The 12,322-nt window shown below is 41.4% G+C and overlaps 1 protein-coding gene across 1 annotated transcript in view; it reads left to right on the top strand.

The window, feature by feature from the left end:
* Positions 1-12,322, top strand: part of LOC141139009 (extracellular calcium-sensing receptor-like) — a 75,620-nt gene that overhangs the window by 62,619 nt on the left and 679 nt on the right. The window lies entirely within an intron of this gene.

The following is a 12,322-nucleotide window of genomic DNA, read 5'->3' as shown; positions in this document are numbered from 1 at the left end:
TTACGGCAGACTTTGCCCGGCGGACTGGATTTCGTCAGACAATTCGATCGTGTGTGGGCTCCAGCAGACTTTGTTTTCTCAAAAGTTGGACAGATTTAGATTTGAAACATGTTTTAAATCAATCCGTCGAAATCGAGTCCAGTCGAAAAGTCCGCTCGTCTGTATGCTAGTTCGATGGACAAAAAGCCACGCTAGGGCAGCTATTGGCTACTGGCTATGAACTTCCTTGTTTTAGTCCGGTCGTACATCATCACGTACGAATTTGACGGACTTTGGTGGATTGTGTGTAGGCAAGTCCGTTCATTCAGAAAGTCCGTCATAAAGTCTGTCGAAAAGTCCGCCGAGCAAAGTCTGCCGTAAAGTCCGCTCGTGTGTACGCGGCATAAGTCCGTCCAACTTTTGAGAAAACAAAGTCCGCTGGAGCCCACACACGATCGAATTGTTCGACGAAATCCCGTCCGCTGGGCAAAGTCTGCCGTAAAGTCCGCTCGTGTGTACGCGGCATAAGTGTTGTGAGGAGTTTCGTCCATCTGGTGTAAGAAGAAATCTTTATCAATATTTGGATGTTTTTAGAATAGTGTTGTCACCTGGAGGTGTGGACATAGTAGAGCTACCACCTGAAGCACCAAGAGAACAAACAGAATTAGCACCACGTGAATTACCTTTACTTATAGCTCCCAAAGAAGAGAGAATGGATTGTTATTGTGTTTGAGTATAATTGATGAAAGATTTCTTGTGTATTGAAGAATCATCACCCAATGGTGAACGTTGAGTTTTCTGGGGCTTCCAATTTCTATGCCTGCTTTGGGAGGAAGAATAAACAGAAGAATTTAAAGATGAATTTGACCCTGAATCTTTAGATAAACGTCCAGAACCGCTGTTTTGATAGCGTTGTGGGCGGTCAGTTTGATGCCATTTATAAGCTTTACCTTCCTGAAATGCTCTCTTATCACGCCAGAATTTTTTGTGTTAGTTGGTCTAAATGAATCTTAATCTTTTGCTCATGTTCTTTAAAAATAGTCAAATCTTTGAATGGGAGTAATTTGGCATAGATAGTTTCGATCTCTCTATCAAATATACTAATGCGTCTTTTATATTTATTACTTAGAAGAATCGTCATATTTTTTGTACATTGTTGAAGATTTTTTTCCCCATTTTGATTTAAAGGTGGAATCCACCTCATCCAAAAGGGGGAAAATTTGTGTGCGTAAGCCGAAAGGATTAATGTCCTCTTTGATTGATCTTTTATATTGATCGAAACTGCCAAAAACGAGCTACTTTTTTATCAACGATTTTACCCAATTGAAAAAGTAGTGAGGACATTTCCGCTTGGGAGGAAGATTTTTTAGTGTAGTCTTTGGAGAAGCCTGCCATTAGAGCATCCCATTCTTTGCCTTGAAAGTCCTGACTATATTCAGTTCACAGTCACAGAGAATAACCAAACATTAATCAAATATACAGTATTAATACCACAAAAAGACATTCATTGACCAATAAATTATTTATATGTTACGTTCCCTGTGGGGATGCTTCAATAAGGACCCCAACAGGGAGCACATATATTTATAAAAAAAACTTTTAACGAATGATAATGGTTCAAAAGGGGGGATGGGTATTTGCTACCCTATTGGTTATATTCTTAAAGGAGAACCATTATGAAGATAAAACTCCATTTGTTGTTGCCACCGTATATAAAAGTGAGTTCCCCCTGGTACAAAAAAGTGACCTTAAGGGCGAACTTTTTGAAAAAATACAAGTGTTTTAGAAAAATAGAAAAATATTTATTACATTTATTTTATTACATAAAAACCCTGTCATAAACGAACATGACAAAAGATATAGTGCACATAGCATGATACCGTCTCAAAAAATGTTTATTTAAAACCAGTACCCCCTTACAGATGTACACTTACAAACAAAATAATGATAAAAAGCATGCAACATAATTTATTTACTTTTATTTATTTCAGGTACTTATATAGCGCCATCAATTTACGCAGCGCTTTACATATACATTGTACATTCACATCAGTCCCTACCCTCAAGGAGCTTACAATCTAAGGTCCCTAACTCACATTCATACATACTAGGGACAATTTAGACAGGATCCAAATAACCTACCAGCATGTCTTTGGAGTAATACGGTGCGCCTGGTGTGTCTGTATCTCACCGCTCCACGGATGTCTCGATGTGCAGTGTTACCTGGGTAGAGACTTCACCTGCTTGCCCCTACGATAGCCGCATGGTCACGCCCTACCCGGTTTCGTCATCACTTCGTCAGATCGCGTGGCCACACAGTGCGGCTCTTTACATTTATAGGGTGTAAGAGCAGAGCAATTACCCTGCCCTCCCCCCACAGTCATGAGTGCTACCTAGATCAAAGATGGTCCCGGATCCAGGAATGGATTTATTACAGGCTTATGAACATAATCCTTTTGGTGAGTCTAATACCTAAGGGAGAGGGCTCACGAGGTGTGGTGACAGGACCCGAGGATTGTTTCTGGACACTGGTCTAAGAATGGTGTTTCTTTGGATTTTAATCTGTTTGGACTTTTATTGGTGTTTAACACAATTATTGGAGACACACTGGGTGTTTTTTCCAGGAAGCGCTGCTAATGCTATATGATATCCATGACTGTTTATTTTAGAGCATATGAGTTTCACATTTTATTTTTTATAGCAGCTGCCATTGTATTTTGTTTTAACAATTTTATGATATTTCCTTGTGCCCTGGGAGAGTGACATTTTTAAACCAAGGTTGATAGATCCACTAGTTTTATGGTGATTAACCGCTTGCCGACCAGCCGCCGTCATTATACTGCGGCAGGTCGGCACGATCCCGAGAGCCGTCGTAGCTGTACGTTGGCTCCTTTAAGCGGGATAGCAGGCGCGCGCACGCGCCCGTTTCACTGCGGGGGTGCAGATGCTCATGGCTGATGATCGCGTTGACTACCGGCCACGAGCGATCGCGGACACAAGAGGCAGAACAGGGACGTGTGTGTAAAAAACACAAATCCCTGTTCTGTTCTGTGAGGAGAGACATATCGTGAGTTCCTAATAGCTAAGAACCACGATCTGTAATTTCCTCTAGTCAGTCCCCTACAGTTAGAACACAAACTAAGGGAACACAGTTAACCCCTTGATCGCCCCCTAGTGTTAACCCCTTACCTGCCAGTGACATTTCTACAGTAATCAGTGAATTTTTATAGCACTGATCGCTGTATAATTGTCAATTGTCTCAAAAATGTATCAAAAGTGTTCGATGTGTCCGCCATAATGTCGCAGTCATGATAAAAATCGCAGATCGCTGCCATTACTAGTAAAAATAAAATGAATAAAAATGCCATAAATCCTTCTCCTATTTTGTAGACGCTATAACTTTTGTGCAAACCAATCAGTATAACAATTTTTATTACCAAAAATATGTAGAAGAATACATATCGGCCTAAACTGAGAAAAAAATCTGCTTTTAAAAAAAAAAAATTGTAGATATTTATTATAGCAAAAAGTACAAAATATTGTGTTTTTTTTTTCAAAATTGTCGCTCTTTTTTGTTTATAGCGCAAAAAATAAAAACCACTGAGATGATCAAATACCACCAAAAGAACTCTCTGTTTGTGGGAAAAAAAGGACGTCAATTTTGTTTGGGTGCAACATCGCACGACTGCGCAATTGTCAGTTAAAGCGACGCAGTGCCGTATCGCATAAAATGCTCTGGTCATTGAGCTGCCAAATCTTCCAGGGCTGAAGTGGTTAACTACAACCAAAAGAAAGCTCTATATGTGTGAAAAAAAATGATAAAAATTGTCAGTGTTGCATGATCGCACAATTGTCATTCAAAGTGAGACAACATGGAAAGCTGAAAATTGGTCTGGACAGGAAGGGAGTGAAAGTGTCTGGGTTTGAAGTGGTTTAATGAAGATTGGGAATCATCTTCATCATGTAGATACTTTTTTTTCCCAGGTAACACTGATTAGATTCAAACTAAAGCCCAGCAAATGTAATTTGACTCAAAACAGACCAATTATCTGGGGCATATCATTTGAGCCAAAGAGATCTCCTTACAACCTACAAAAATTCATACAGGTCAGTGTTAGCCAACACCGAAAATTGTATCAGAACTGCACTCCTTTTTGGGTCGGTGGGCTATTATTTATCAATACAGGCTTTCTCAACCTTTTAACCCTAGAGCAGTGGTTCTCAACCTGGGGGTTGGGACCCCCTCGGGGGTCGAATAATGATCTGCCAGGGGGTAACCAAATCCTGGGCTGTTCCTGAAGCCTGCATCGCTCTGCCAGTCTTTTCACAGCCGCCCATTCAGTTCATGGCATGGCTGGGGGGCAGAGACTAGAGGCCAGCTGACTGGTGAGGAATGTGAAGTGGGAGGGGCTGGAGGAGACCCTATCTCCTGATTTCGGCATAGGTGTCACTGCTGCGAGACACCACAAAGTCGGAGACACAGTGAGTAACACTACCTGTGATTATAGTTTTCATTAAATTCCGCACTACTTTTTTCGGATCAGCAGATGACCTTGATCAAGAGCACCTAAGTTGGCTGATCAGAACTCCCCCCAGCACTGCCACTGATCCCACCCCCCACTAGCACTGCCACTCATCCTATCACCTCCCCCAACAAAGGAGTAAGAGAAGGAATAAAAATAGAGAATACATGGAAGGGAGAGGAAAAGAGGGAGACAAAGAATAAGAGAAAGAATAAGAAAGACAGTTAGAGAGAGCGATGGGAAAAAAACAGGAAATTAGAGAGAGATAAAAGGCAAAGAGAGTGGTACATCCTAAAATTTACCATAAGGGTTTTTTTTTATACTGTACGAGTGTAAGGGACTCGGGCAGCGCTAAATGTCTGTGGGTTAGGGGTGCAAATTACTTGTCTTGTCTTGTGTGCTGAAAACCCACGCTACGAAAAAAAAATTTCTGTTAGGCTTCCCCACAACTTTGGAAATGTTATCAAGGGGTCACAGCACTGGGAAGGTTGAGAACCACTGCCCTAGAGGAACCCCAAAAATAATTTTCATGTCTCGAGGAACCCTTCCTAAAACAAAATCATCAGGGCTCAATAGGAACAATGCTCCTTACATTGGTGGTCAATAGGAAGAATGTCCCTCTTAAAGTGGTGTTCAGAATTCTACCCTTAAAGACAGCTACAAAGATATTTGGTGTCATGCTGCTGGCTTTGCTAAGTGGTGTTGAACCTTGAACTCTGTAGATATCATCAAATAGGTGGTTCATCAGCCACAGCTCAAGGAACCCCTAGCAACCTCTGGAGGAACCCAAGGGTTCAATGGAACCCTGGTTGAGAATGGCTGATATAATAGATGTTGGCTTTGTAGACAGCCCAGTGCTTTAAAAGGTTAAACTTTCTCTTCCATTGTGTCCTATTGACAAACTGCTCAAAAGCAAGCATTTTGCATTTTTCAATGAGAAACTAGTAACAGCACCAATTTTGGCATATGCTGACTGCCTTAGGCCTTTCTGACTGTATACAGAAGGTAGTTCACTGAGGTTAGGAGCTGTGCTCACTCAGGAGCAAGATAAAGTTGAAAGCCAGTAGAAGATTGAACATGTAGTGCTACCCCAGAAGAAGTCACTGGATTGTTTTTGTGATTTCTTTGCACACCTGAATATGACACACCTTGCTCACCCAGCACTTACCAACACACCCTGAGGTATTCAAAGAATTTATTAGGACAATCATAGCCTAAAATAAGAAAGGATTAGCGAGTGTACTTATACAAATGATCAATAAGACAATAATGTTATTCTACGAGATATGGGTAGACACCTGCAGAAATCTGACTAACAGTAATTAATAGAACTAGGATGCATTTACCTAGCAACAGTTTATAAAGACAGTCCTAACTTACTATAGTAGTGCTTGTTTTGTTACATTGGTCAGTAAATGATGAAAAAGAAAAAAAAAGACTTTGGCCAGCAAAGTTTGGGCCCTTGAAGAAAGCACAACAGTTCCCAGTAAACAAAAGATTAACATGTATGATGTTAGCCTCTTACCAGTTCCCAGGGCACCCTCTTCTGGGTCTCTGAATTTGTGCTTTGATTCTGTAAAAGTCAAGTTCAAGTCAGACAGGGATAGGAGTTGCTGTGATGTCTCTCTTTCAATCCTGCTGAGACAGTCCCTCTTTTTCTTCCTTAGAAGTGGTTGGAGTGCTCTCTAGTACAGTCTTTGTAAATCAAAGTGGCACTGGATTGTTCCCAAATAAAGAAGGGTTAAGGCAACCCCACTTGCCACAGTAGGCACTCTCAAAACTCCAGGTGTTTACACGTAGGTTTGCAAAAGGGTCCTACCTTGCAAGCTAGTGCCTAGCAGCAGTAGCCAGTGGTCCACTCCTGATAGCCAGGGCCCTGCTGATGGTTATGGTCCAGCAAACAAAGAGCTGATCCCCAGTGAAGGCTCTCAGGATCCAGGTCCCCTCACGTGTAACATTGCACAGGGTAAAATTGCAGCAGCAGTCTCTGATCAGCACTCTTCTCCTGGGCAGCACAGCATCAGATAGCTCTAACAAACTCTGGCCAAACACCACTGTCCTCCCCTCATTGCAACCTTGTGGTGCTCTCTCTTAGCTGCTCAGCACAGGAAATGGTTGCCGCTGTCCCTGGTCTCCTCAGCCTTCTGGAAGTTGTAGCCCCTCTCATCCTCCCAGAGCCATGGCTTTACTACTGTAGGTACTGCATTCCCCAGTAGCCTGCAGACCACTTCTCCATTCTCTGTTGCATCAGCTTATCACTCAACCCAGGCCCAGCCAAGATGGCTGCTCCTTTCACTGGAGAAACTCCATAAATGAGCATAGGAAAAAGCAGTCTCCTTAAAGATGGCTGCTGCACTTTTGAATCAATGAATATTCAGTTTAACATTATCCACACTGCAGAAGAATAATACAGCAGCAACAAAGAAAGACGTTCAGCTACAGTTCAGGTTACAAGCACAACTCAGCTAATTTTAGCTCCTGTTCAATAAGAAAATATTTTTTGGGCTGTAACCCAAAAAATTGCTGAATTCTTACTAGGTGGCCAAGCAGACATTTAAACTGTCAACAATAATCAATTGGCCTGTTTGGGAACCGCTAAATTGGGTGCCCTTGAATAATGTTGGGTGGCTTAGTTGGCTCCTTCAACCTAGACCACTATATCATTCATTACAAACCAGGGCATGCAAACACCAATGTTGATGCTCTGTCACAGTGTCCCTACGCACAGCCCCAGGGGATATTGATCAACATCTGGAAGGGGACAAAATAGTTCCATCCCAGGTAAGGGGCCTTGAACCAATTCCAACTTTTGGAATAAAAAGGACCTATTTACAGTTATCCACCCCTGAAATAAACACTCAAAAGGAATGGGTACCCTACCAAGACAAGATCCTGATATCCACCAGCTCATAGAATTCTTGTTAAAAACCATGCCCGGCCTTCATTGACTGCTCGGCTATTACCCTGAGAATAGGATGAAATGGAAATCTGGGATGGACTTCTCTATAGATGGGAAAAATTCTAGGTGAACTGTGTGACATTTGCCAGATGGTAATTCCTCAAAATACGAGGTTAGGAATCTGCCAAATCTTGCTTCAGGTAGGGGGACATTTTAACATTGAACACAAAAAAATGTTAGTTAGGAAATACTTTTACTGCCCAGGCCACTCCACCTGGTTTCATAAGGCCTGTCAGCTATATCGAAATTGTGCTGTTAATAATAGAAAAGCTGAACATACTTCTCCACATACTATAACTAACATCCGCTTGGAAGAAAACCATCAGGCCTTCAGAAAAAAACTTAAGACCTACCTCTTCTAAGGAGCTGGACGACACAGGACAGATAAGCGCCTTGAGGCGATTCAGTTCACATTTGCAGCGCTATACAAGTCTTTCATTCATTCATACTGGAGAACTACTGGAGTATTGGAGAACTCTTTGAGTTATTAACTATGGACTTATTTATGGTAGAAACAGTTGCTCTGAGAGCATCATTATGAACCTTTTTTCTGGCCACATTTCTAATTTGCTACTTTTTTACCAATTTGAGAAATTACAGCTCTTACTACAGTCAAACTTTTATTATGGTGCAGTTTATCTGTTTGGTTGCTCTAAATAAGTATTATCATATCAAGGCCCCAATGTAGAGTCACGGGCATTCTCTGAGTTATGTTGCATCAATGGCATGTCAAAATCTCATACTACCCCTTACCATCACCATGGGAATTGAGTTTGTGAATGATTCAACAGAGCTTTATCTACTATACTTAGCACAAGAAAATTAGAAACATGGGTTTCTGTATATGGGAGATTTTGTTTGGGCCTACAATCATATAATCCATGGGGTAATGGGGCATGCACCTTTCTTTATGTTGTTTGGTAGACATGGGAGGTTACCCATCTACTTGCTGTTAGTAAATCTAGGGACTGTGGTCGAAAGAATAATAGACCAATGGTTTAGAAAATGTTGTCAACACCTTACTAAGATCAAACAATTTGTGTAAAGCACCAGAACTTGACTAATAAGGACACAGTAAGACTATTGCTGTTAAGGCCACGAGATAGAGTCTTGATCCAGAATCCCAAGCATTCCTTTGGTAATAAACTGGAATTAAAAAAGGCAAACAAGTCTGTATCATGTAAAGCAACAAACCTTTCCTGACTGCCCAAAGTATGATGTGGTTACAGACTCCTTATTGCCAAAGAATTAACGGGTACAATTTCAGTAGAATCATCATTGGAGGGATATTTGCCTCCAGGAAATACCTCAGCTCTTGAGGATCCATCTAGTCCATCTCCCTCTGCTGCAAATGATCCTACAACCTACATTGTTGATTGCTTTCCCAAACAGTCATCTCAAGGACCTACAATATAGCTGCTAAGTATTCTGATTTTGAATTGTATGTATGTTCTGGTTATACAGTATGTCAATGTAAATGGAAAGGACTGTATTTTTTAAACTCTGGGTAAATGTAAGGGGGTGTTGGGTACTGTTTTTGTATCATTGGCCTACAAATTAGTCCTGTTAGCTGTTTCCTTATACAACAATGTCCATAAAGTAATCAGGTAACTGCTACCTTGATATTAAACACTAGAGGGAATCCAGCAAAGGACTAGTGTTTCCCCCACTATGAACTCCTGGTGTTGCAGGGAAGCTTGGGTCTAATTGGATGCAGAGTTTCCATGAGATTATGACAGCTTATGTGGGGTTTTGCTGTTTTTCTACTGGAGGTTTGCTGGTGGAAACATTTGCTTGGAAAGGGGAGGGGGTGGGGAGGGGGGACGGGGTTGTTGGAAGAGATGGGATGTTATTATCTAATCTATTATTCTTATGCTTTGCCACAGTACATGCACCACTATTAAACTCTTGAATTTACTTTATTTAGGATGTGGTTATCCCCATTTTTGCTGCTACGCACAATGTATACTACATTTATGGCCTTCAGTTTTCATTTATTTAGCATGTCAATATTTTCCCTTTTTTCACTGACACATACTACGTGTGTGGCTGTTAGGACCTTCAATTTTATTTTATTTGCCAACATTATTATATACAAAACATTCAGATAACCAAAATCATCACAGTTTCCATTTATATGCCCATTATTAGAATTCAAAATAATGGCTGTGCGAGCCGTGCACCTATTATTTCATCAGGCTGTCTGTCACTGAAACCGGCCCTCCGAGCCAGCGGCCCACCGGGAAACTCCCGGTAGTGCCGATGACCCTTACATGCTTGTCCATGTTTAGCACCCTCCTAGCTAGGTTGCTGACAGCTTTAAGCAACTTTAGTTTGGCTCCTCTGTGGCCAGTGGAGCAAGGTTTGATTTTTGGCAGTTCTGGGTTCTGCTAGTTGCAGGCTCAGCTGCTTTCCCCTGATTTATGGAAGGTTCCAGAATTTAGTGGGTGGAAGAAGCAGACCCTCACTTGCATACTCATACAGCCTTAGCAATCCCTGGCAGGAAAAATGGCCTGTAGGGGACTAGGGTGTGAATAAATAGGCTATGGCCTAGAACAGCAGCGTCCTTGTTCCTATGGGAGAAGACCCAACGTGAATGTTGAGGGACTCTGGGCTGATAGCTGCTGCTTAGAAGAAACCTATCTGTGTCCCAGCTCTAGCTAGATCTAGGGGACCCACGTCCAAAGTTCCTAAAGAGAAGTGCAGGAAGTCTACAGAGGATCTAACCTGCAGGTGTCCAGTGCATGGGGCTGGATGGCACTGCAGGAAAGCATTGAAGTACACAGGGCATAGTGAATACAAGCCTACAAGATCCCAAACACTGTCCTTCATCACCTTTTTGGGAGAGCTCACTCCTATTTGCTGACTCAAGCTTACCTTTGCAATGGGATCCCCTGAGTTGTAGTTCACTAAACATGGAATACAAGAGGATACAGTTACAGTTTTCCTCCATTATATTTTTTCTGTTAGTTGGGACTTGGGAGTATCCCAAGGCTCACTCCCACCCTACCAAAGTTAAATTACCAAATTAACTACAAAAATACATGTACTGCCTGGTTTCTGAGTTGAGAGACTTTGAACTGCTGCAGCCTGATTTTCTGATGCCAAAAACCTGTATTTTGGTTCTGTAACATCAAAAATGTTCACTAAAACATTTCATTAAAAAAAAACCTGTGTACATCTCTCTGGAGAGATCTCCTGGGGTTTTCAGATAGTAAACACATTGTGAACATCAGCACCATAAGGATGTAATAATTCTTATTGCTGGAAGGAATCAGAAGCTGATCACTACTCATACAGAGGAACTAATCACAAGGTAAATATATATAATTACCAGTACACAAGTGTATTTTCCTTCCCTTCCCTTATATTTAACAGCAGACATGCCACAGAACAAATGGGACTATGTAGCCATTAATTTGATTTCCCCGAATCCTGACCTATTCACATTCAGTCACAGATCTTGGGGTCACCAAGGAATCAGATCCTGTAATTATCACACACAATCCCTGTAATCACACAATCTCTCAGAAGAGGACATGGAACCATAATTATATCAGATCGGTGTCCGCAGAGTGCCGGCTCCTCACCTGCTCCTCACCTGCTCCTCACCACCAGCTCTCCCCATTTCTATAAATATCAGTACGTCCGTCTCTATTTATAGAAGTGAGGGCAGGGAATCTGGTGTACAACATGTAAATGTACATACATGTTTTTATGTATCATGTTATACTTATTACACATAATATGTAATTTTCAGACCTAAATTCTAAAAGCTGAATGGAGTCTTCAGATTGGAGGGATACATTCAGGTAATTCATCAAAAGGATTCTGAGAGTCACCACCAGCATCTTGTATAGTCATTTTTTATAAAGATATAACAAGTGTACCATATCATGTATATGATGTTTTAAATGGAAGCCCTATAGATGTACATTACTAAATGACTCTGTACCTATCTTCTACAAAGCATCCAGTTTAGAGTTAAATGTTAATGGTAAGTGCCCAATTTATTGCTTGGAGTTAAGGAATGACTACATTGCCAAAAGGTTTTAAGGGAGGAGATGGTACCAGATTGTGCTAATTTAGATATAAGCTCAATCACTAAAATCTAGCATTTCAAAAGCAGTTTTTCAATATTTTAAAATCACTGGTGATCCCACCATGAATTTCCTTGTGCAGGCATGTCCTGTTATAGGGTTACAATGCTTTGTCCTTGTCTCCTGCATTGTTTGTCACCCTGTCATATGCTTCCCTAAAGAAGACCACGTGGGGCTGTGCTGACACACATTCTTAAGGCATAGTCCAAGGTTGTCACCATCAGTAAGCTGGTCCAGAGCAATGATAGGCAGCCGTTAATTTTTTTAGTTGTGTTTTAACTACTTGGTAACTCAGTATGGGTGATTTCCATCATTGCGCTATGTTTTGTTGGATTGGTGACAATGCAACTCTGAGACTAACCATTTGATACTAGTAAAGGTAAACCCTCGCACATAACAATGACTTACAGTAATGAGCCTATCTACTGTAAGTGTCTACAGAAGAGAAGTCGTAAAGGTTCTGCAATAACATTTCCTATTCAAGAAAACTAGCATTTCACAGTAATTTAATTCGGTGGTCTCCAAACCATGGCCCATGGCTGGATGTGGGCCAATTTTTGCCTTTGCCTGGCCCACATGACTTTATTTCTTACACTGACTCCAACAATGAGGCACAATTCCTTCCACTAAAACCAACAGTGGGGCACAAATCTTCCCATTGACACCAACAACTGGGCAAAATTCCTCACACTTATAGCAATGATGGGGCACTCTTTCCCCACTGACACCGACAAAGGGTCACTATTCTTGCCACTGACGCC

Source organism: Aquarana catesbeiana, linkage group LG04, assembly GCF_042186555.1.
Source record: "Aquarana catesbeiana isolate 2022-GZ linkage group LG04, ASM4218655v1, whole genome shotgun sequence".
In the NCBI taxonomy this organism is placed as follows: domain Eukaryota; kingdom Metazoa; phylum Chordata; class Amphibia; order Anura; family Ranidae; genus Aquarana; species Aquarana catesbeiana.
The sequence above is the reverse complement of the archived record's forward strand: the minus strand, read 5'-3'. Positions and strand labels throughout refer to the sequence as shown.